We start from the raw sequence: 8,574 nt of genomic DNA on the forward strand, positions 1-8,574 counted from the left end.
TGCATAGATTAATGAAATCTGTGTGTGGGAATATGTTTTTTAGGAATCTCAAGTACACCCTTCCGTGCGGTTCTGAAAAGACACCATTTCTGCCAATAAATAAATACACAATTTATTTTCCAAGGAAACATAAATCTGGAAAACAAGGCCAAGTTACATTAGCTTGCCTAATTTTGATTGTACTGTTTGGCTCTGTAGAACTTGGTGATAGTGTTGTTAAAGTTTGGGGTCAAAAAGAAGAAAGGGGGAGAAGTGCAGGTGATCTAGTGAAGACAGACACATTTGAATATTAGAGTGGAACACAAAGGGAAAAGATGGTTTCAAAAGCAGGGGCCCTCTTTGAAGAGACAGCTTGAAATCACAGGGGTAAGTGCCATTCTGATATCATTTAGTTAGATTTTGATTTCCTATTTGTGTGCTACTTTTGTATGACTTGCTTTTGTACCATTTTGGAAAACTGAACAGAGCATGAGAAATGATGGGAGGAATTTCTTCAATTTCAGTTTCAGATCTGAGGGAATAGCCATAGAGAGGAGGAAAATAATATATCAATGGTATGTGACCTCAGTGAAGGTAAATGCATTTAAAAAACAACAAACCAAATGCTTTTAAATGTTGGAAATGTTATAATGATTACACCAAATTTATCTCAGGTTGATCCTTGGGTAGAAGGTTGTTGTCCTTCAAATAACAAGTATTTGACTTGCATTTGATGTGTTTTCTTTTGAGCCTTTGTTAGGATGGCTGACAAATGGTGTCTAAATTGTTGCAAAATGTGTTTATGGCAAAAATTAGAAAGTGGCATCAGTACCCACTGTTAAGGGGAAACAATAAAGTCCTTCGACATCTGAAAGCAGGGGTGGCTAAACCACCAGATGTTGCTGAGACTCTTAATTTCCATCAACCCCAACAGCATTGCCATTGGACAGGGATAATGGGATTTGTAGTTGAACAGCATCTGGAATGCCAGAAGTTAACCACCTGCCTTTAAGACTAACACATTTTTTTTAATGGCATATAAGGTTTCAAGGACTTGAGTTCACTTTACTGGATGCATGAAATGTTATCCTTAGTTGACAAGTACATGTGCACATGATTTGAAGATGGAAGGGGAATGGTCAGCTGTAAACAGAGTAATCAGAGGGAAATGAAATGCAAAATAAAAATAAAAATGCAGAGTGTTACAATTATGCTACAGTGCAAATGAATATAAAATTATTAGACTGACCATTTCTAGTAGTGATACAGACATCCTGCCATTGTGGAATAAGACCGGCTACCGTCAGGCCATGGGTGTTAGAACTGAACTTGATAAGTCGTAATTCAGTGGTTTTATAATGGAGTCTCCCTTTGGCAGTTCTTCAGATCAAGAAAGGCCTCCAGTAACAGTCTGGAAATTGTTGCTGTTAAAGAATAGCTGATTTGAAGTTTTAGATATAGCCGAAATGAGTAAGCTATTGGATAAAGTGCAGGAAAGGACTAGTTGTGTTATTTCAGTTGGTTTTCAGGAAAAATGAGACACACTTGTTTATGTCAGGCATGAGGAACCACTGGCCAAGATAGGCCCACCAGGAGAACTTGTTTGATTCACAAGATCATTTCCCCCTAGCACTCCCAAGAGTTCTTCTTCAAGTGGGGCTTGCATTCAGTGTCTTTAAAATTTGGAACCAGGTGCAAGCTCTGTTGGGATCGACTCCACTTGGGACCTCCCAGGTGGAGCCCATCCCTGTGGCAGGGATTGTCTTTTGCAGACATGGCTTGAATCCAAGCTGCGCCTATAAAGGAACACAAGAAAGACTCAGGGGCGCAATCTGGATTCCTTTCCTTTGAAGTTCCCCCTCCTTCTGCATTTTTTATTTATTTAACGAATTTTAAATGCTGCTTGATTGTAATAAATCCTCTAAGCAATTTATGGGAAATATTCAGGTTTAATAATCTTTAAATGTTTTTAACAGCAAAAAAATAAATTAAAAAATGAAGCATATCAGCATCTATGGGCCTGGATAAGCTTGCTTAAACAAATGTTTTAAGCAGGTGCTAAAAATGATGTCAATAGGCAGGGAGTTCCACAGCGTAGGTCGTGCCACACTAACAGATTGATTTCCTACAAATGTGGAATGAGTATAGCGTGGCAGCTGTAACAGTGCCATTTCCACAAATGTAGCAGTTGAGTGAGCATACAGTGGTGCCTTGCAAGACGAAATTAATTCGTTCCGCGAGTTTTTTCGTCTAGCGAATTTTTCGTCTTGTGAAGCACGGTGTCGGAAAAGTTTTGGAAAAGCTTCAAAAATCACCAAAAACCTCAAAAAAGGCTACCATACCGCGTTCTATGAGTTGCTCCTCGAAGTCAAGTCGCAACTGTATTAACAGTGTTAAGAAAAAGGAAACAAACTTGCAAGACGTTTTCGTCTTGCGAAGCAAGCCCATAGGGAAATTTGTCTTGCGAAGCAGCTCAAAAACCGCAAAACCCTTTCGTCTAGCGAGTTTTTCGTCTTGCAAGGCATTCGTCTTGCAGGGCACCACTGTATATGGGGTAAGGCAATCCCGCAAGTAAACTGATCCCAACCTGTTGAGGGCTTTGTATACTAAAGGAACACCTTGAACTTGGCCAGTTACAAATCGGCCACCAGTCCAGATCTCTTAAGCCACTTGATGTCATGGTGCCAGTCAGAGAATAGATAGGTGGGCATTTCGACCCACTTGTCACAGTGGCCTGCAGGGGTAGCAGAGCCATCCAGTTCCGCCGGTTGATGTAATGGAACTTTTGGTTGTTGTGGCATCCAATAGGAGAGATGCTTGTGTAGGAAATGAAAACTAAGAGAATAGAACCTCAACTATTTAGATGTTTTATAGACATAAAACATGACATTTAATTGTGCTGCAAGACAATAAGATGCAAATTCTAGGATGTTCTTGTTGGTCCACAGAAGTCAAGAGGCATATTGTCTCATGATGCACCATCTCAAGCTCCTAACCTGCCAACAAAGATACTCTTCTGCAGCATTCTAAGCTTGAGCATTATAAAGGTATTAATTAAGGTCATCACTAAGTTGAATCAGATGTACATTATTACAGGCTTCATGTGAACAGCGTTCTGGAACTTTACTGCAGCCTGAATCTGACTCTGTTTTAGAGATCAAACTTGGAAAACCTAGAACACATTCACTTGTTCGTAAAAGGAGCTTAAACATATTGCACATGCTCCTCCTGGAAGCGCCCTCTCCTGTGGATCCAAGGAGCAGCAGAACCCCCACCGTCCAACATTCTCTCCCTATCCCACGTTTGGTTTCCTCGGGGCTACAATGCTGATCTCCAGCATTAGGTAAAGTTTTCCCGTCCCAGGTTTTGACTCTGCATAGGGCCATGGGTGCTACAAATTTCTACGTACACTGAAAGCTCATATCACTTTTTTATATACTGCTTCCCCACCTCCGAAAAAAGCTCCCATCCAATTGCTAGGGAGTCCTCTTGCTTATTGTATTAACTGGGGCACTGCGTATTGTCCATGTGTGCCCCACGTGTCATCTCTCCTATATTTGCTTGGAAATGCTTTTGGGTCAGGCTTTGGGTCAGGCTTTGAATGACCCATTTTGCATGAAGGAGGGAGGGGGAGAGAGAAATGGACAAATGTCTGACTTTTATGGTTCTCCAGTGATCAGGGTATGTTAAACTATGCCTGTATAATTTTTTTCAAGGCCACTCCCATCATGTGCAGGTTATCCTTGCCGTTCTGAAGCTCCAGTGAGACTCGAGCATCTCCACAGATTGTTGCACACGACTTGTACATGGAGCAATATACAGTGGTACCTCGGGTTAAGAACTTAATTCGTTCTGGAGGTCTGTTCCTAACCTGAAACTTGAAGCACCACTTTAGCTAATGGGGCCTCCTGCTGCCACTGCGCCGCCACTGCACGATTTCTGTTCTCATCCTGAAGCAAAGTTCTTAACCCGAGGTAATATTTCTGGGTTAGCGGAGTCTGTAAGCTGAAGCGTATGTAACCTGAAGCGTATGTAACCTGAGATACCACTGTATTGGAATACATACTGTAGAAAGATAAAAAGAGTGATGTGTTATTTAGATGTCAGTCAAAATAATGTTTAGAGCTTGGGCATTTAATGCATCTTAAAAACAGCATTATTGTTGTTGTTATTATTATTATTATTATTATTATTATTATTATTATTATTATTATTATTATTATTTGCCTTGATGCAATATCAAGCTATTGGATGAAGCTACCATGCATCTGGATTAGCCCACATCTGCCCACTGTGAGTTCTTGGCATTCTTCTGAAACATCTGGCTTTGGTTGTCCTTTGAGGGGATATGATAGCTGCATCCCAGCACTGAGCCAGTAGGACAGTTCATATGTTCCTAACGTTTTATGTGCAGAAATACAGGGCCTCACTGCATGCCTGTCATCTTGGCTCCCAGTCTACAATGTGTCAAAATGCGAAGCACATGCAGCTGTTACGTAGCCACATTTGTTTTTCCCCAGTTACAACCGGGCTTGTTATAGTTGGACCATACATTTCTATGCTAAAGCACTTAATAATAATGAGAGCCACATTTTCATGCGCTTACCTAATATTTGTCTAGCAGGCTCCGTAGAAGACAAGTTCGTCAGTCTGTGGGTGGGAAGTCAATCTGTCTTCTAGAATTTGGTGTAACAAATATTAGTTCCAAAACAAACAGTTCTGGATAGGACCCTGAAATGGGGGTGGGGGGACCCAACCCAACCTTCCCAAACCAATTTTCGTTATTGTTCAGCACAATAGCATAGGCAGTGTTAATATTATCCAGATGCATAGAAATGTTTCAATTAAACCACAGTCAGATGTAATATTGTGCTGAGTTGATGTACTGTGTTTGTTGTGATCTGCTCTATGACTGTTCTATAGAAGAAGGTGGGATATTAATCCAATAAATGATAATTTGGGAATCTGTAGCCTCAAGAGAAATGGGTGAAGTGCAGGTGCTGCCGGGCAATTGGATTCCAAGGTCGTGGGATGCAATAGAGGAGAGGATGGCAGCCTGGAAGCAAGATGGTTTGAGTACATAACGCCAGTTCTGGCCTGACTGCACTGGCTGCCAGTTAGTTTCTGGGCCCAACTGAAAGTCTATATGACCTATAAAGCCTTAAATAACTTGGGACCGCAATGCCTCAAGGACTGCCTCTCCACATATGAACCAACCCAGACCCTGCGATCACCATCTGAGGCCCTTCTTCATGTGCGTCCTCAGTGAGGAGTCCGGAGGGTGGCAACATGAGAACGGGTCTTTTCTGCAGTGGCTCCCATTTGTGGAATGCTCTCCCCTGGCAGGCATGCCTGGTGCCTTCATTACATATCTTTAGGTGTCAGGCAAAAGCATTGCTCTTTTTCCAGACCTTTGGCTAATTAAGCAAGCTATGGCCTTTAAACTCTGTTTGTGTGGGTATTGTTTTAGTTTCTTACTATGTTAGGTAGTTTTGTGTTTTTATATTGTAACCTACCCTGTGAGCCTCAGATGAAGGGCGGTATAGAATAATAATAATAATAATAATAATAATAATAATAATAATAATAATAATAATAACAACAACAACAACAACAACAACAACAACAACAAATTTCAAACTGGGCTTTTCAGAGTGTCACTTCTGCTCTGATTGAAGTTACCTCATTTGTTTTTCTACTTTCCTCTTTTTTCTCTCCATCGCTACTGGAATTCTTGCTCACCTGCTTGTTTATCCCCTTCGGCGCATTCACTCACATTACAGTGTCCTGATGAAGTGCTGCGAGCAAGGATTTAAGCGGCTCTTTGGTTCTCCGGTTTCTTTTCTGCTGCTAATGAGTTTTCAAAATGTTTCCTGAGCTGTTTTCACTCTGAATATTCCCGTTTAGGTTATATTGGCCAATAAACTTGGTGCAATTTGTTAGTAGTACTATATTGGCGCTGTAACTCTCCCATCGGTTTGACTTCACCCTTGAACACGCACTCTTCCAGTGCCTCCCGAGACAGACAGGTGCCAACTGACTGGTTGTTAAAATACTCTGTTAAAATTCCTGATGTTCTGAGTTTTAATCCCTGTACTCATTATAGTGAAATTGGTCTGGAGCATAATGGAGCATGTGTGTATACATGTTGGTAAAGTGAGTTGGTACAGTTACGATGATTATTACAATTTATGAATTGCTTTCTAAACTGCTGTTTCAAGGTGATTTGCATGTAAGATAATTAAAAGCAGATAAAAACACAAAAGCTTTTTTTTTTAAAAAAAGTGTGAAACCTTAACAAGTGGACACTTTTATGCAGCTGGGAGAGACTGTTAAAACACTGCCCCCCTCTTCCGTAGATGAGCCAGAAAGATACCATGGTCAATGAAATCAAAAGCTAATGCAAGATTTGTAGAGGAAGGACTTGGGTGTTTTTCTGGGAAACTCAAGCCTGAACTGCACTCATGTTTGGTCATGGTAGCTGATCTTGAAGCACAGAGAAAACTTAAGTCTTCCTTAATGGTCTCTGTGCAGTTCCACATCAGGCATTTTTAAAAAAAGAATGTCATGGCTGTGGGAGCAAGCTCCCTCTAGGCACAGCTGGTTTGCCTGGGTGAGAAACGTCTTATAGACTCTTGCCCATGTTATAGGCTCTTGCCGCCCACTGTCAGAAATCGACAAAGAATGCATGTCATAACAGACTCTTGAGCAACTCTGTGGGAGCAGGCCATCTCTGCAGTTAATTCTTTGGCCAGGGCCACTATGACACCGAGTTCAGTTTCACCCTGTTTGCCCTTGCTATTGTCTCTTCAATCAGTTTCAGTTGCTGTGACAGCTCTCGCTGGCGACACAGTGAGCCCTCTTGCTTCCACTTGTTTTTGGTACTTACTCAAATGTCTTTCATGTCGATTGCAGTCTATAGTACTCATGTAGCAAGTGAGTTGTGTGGAAGACTTCCCTCTTGGGTTTGGGACCACTAGGAGCATGTCCAAGAAGCTCACATTGAAGACTTTTGTGTTAGACAAGCGTGAAAGCATGAGATACAGGATGAGGGCCACCCACTTTCACAGAGTTGATTTGCCAATCTATTATGTTGTGTGTGTTTAGTGGATTTCTTAGTATTGCAAACATGAGTTGATGTTCCTCCCACAGGCAAAATGGTTGTGCCAGTCAAAGGGAAATTTACCTCCAAAGTTATTACCTTTGTTTTTTTTGAAAAACACTCATTAAACTATACATGGGACAGCACAGGTGACCACTCAAAGAATTAGATGCAGGTAAGCAACCTGCCTCTTCCATGAGGTTATGGTTCATTCAGTGGTGAGAAACCACTCGTTTTTTAATTACCTGCAATAGCTGCAGATTATATACCATGGGCATTTAGGCTTCCCATAAGACTTAAATGTAAATTATATGTTGATCTCCGGCAGCAGTTTCTAGATCAACTCTGCATCCCCAAATGGAAACCAGAGTTAGAGGTCATACATTTTCTATTATTGGGGAATAATCAGGAGCTCACCAAGTTATTGGCTAAATATCTTTATCTGGTTTTTTCCGTCGAAACACATTGCAGACGTCTGATCTCCCTGGAGACCTAGAGATGTAATGTTAGACTGCTCTGCCTCTTTCATTCGACAAATGTTTTGTGTCACTGGGAAGATGGTAATTCTGTATTGATTTGCTATGGATGTTTGTATGTGATGCCAATAAAAGGTTTGATGATGATAAGACTTACAATGTGTTAAAAATAAACTAATTAAAACAATCTCACTACATAGACTGCATTGAAACTAAAGTGATTCCATTCCGTTAGTTAATGAACATTCTTATTAAATATTATATAAAACGGAGCTTATCTTGACCAGCGATGCCTGTGCACAGTCTGCTTCCCTTTAACTGTACCCCTGATAAGCTCTCAATCTCCTCTATTAGCTCTTGTATTTCAGCTTCAAACGGCTTTATATTAATGTGAAGAAGGTGCCTTTACTGGACAAGATTTCAAGCTACCCTGCATATTCTATCAATCGTAAAAATACGTGTATTTCTCAGCTATAGACAGGGACGGGGCTTACCTATTTCTCATTCATGTATAGGTGTCAGATGGTTTACAAACCCATTGGGATTTTATATACAGTGCAGTGACCTACAGAAGGATAGGAATGGCCAGGTCGTCTTCATATAGCATTACAACAGATAGCCTGTAAAAGGCAGTCTATATATTGTTTGGTGGATTATCCCTTTACTGGGATGGAACTGATGTGAATGAATAGTTGGAGGGTTTTGGATATGATTTGCTGGGGTGGTTATAATCAACACCCTGGGGCTACTTCCAACATTTTTCTTTGCTGTACATCACTTTTTATTGTATATAATTTTTAGGTCACCTTGAAACCTTCATGCAGGCACCCCCAAACTTGGCCCTCCAGATGTTTTGGGACTACAACTCCCATCATCCCTAGCTAACAGGACCAGTGGTCAGGGATGATGAGAATTATAGTCCCAAAACATCTGGAGGGCCGAGTTTGGGGATGCCTGGTATAAAGCCACAAATCAGTCCGTCTAGCTGTCTGTCTGTCTATCTATCTATCTATCTAT

The sequence above is a fragment of the Podarcis bocagei genome, assembly GCF_964188305.1.
Source record: "Podarcis bocagei genome assembly, chromosome: 5".
NCBI classification, from domain to species: Eukaryota; Metazoa; Chordata; class Lepidosauria; order Squamata; family Lacertidae; genus Podarcis; species Podarcis bocagei.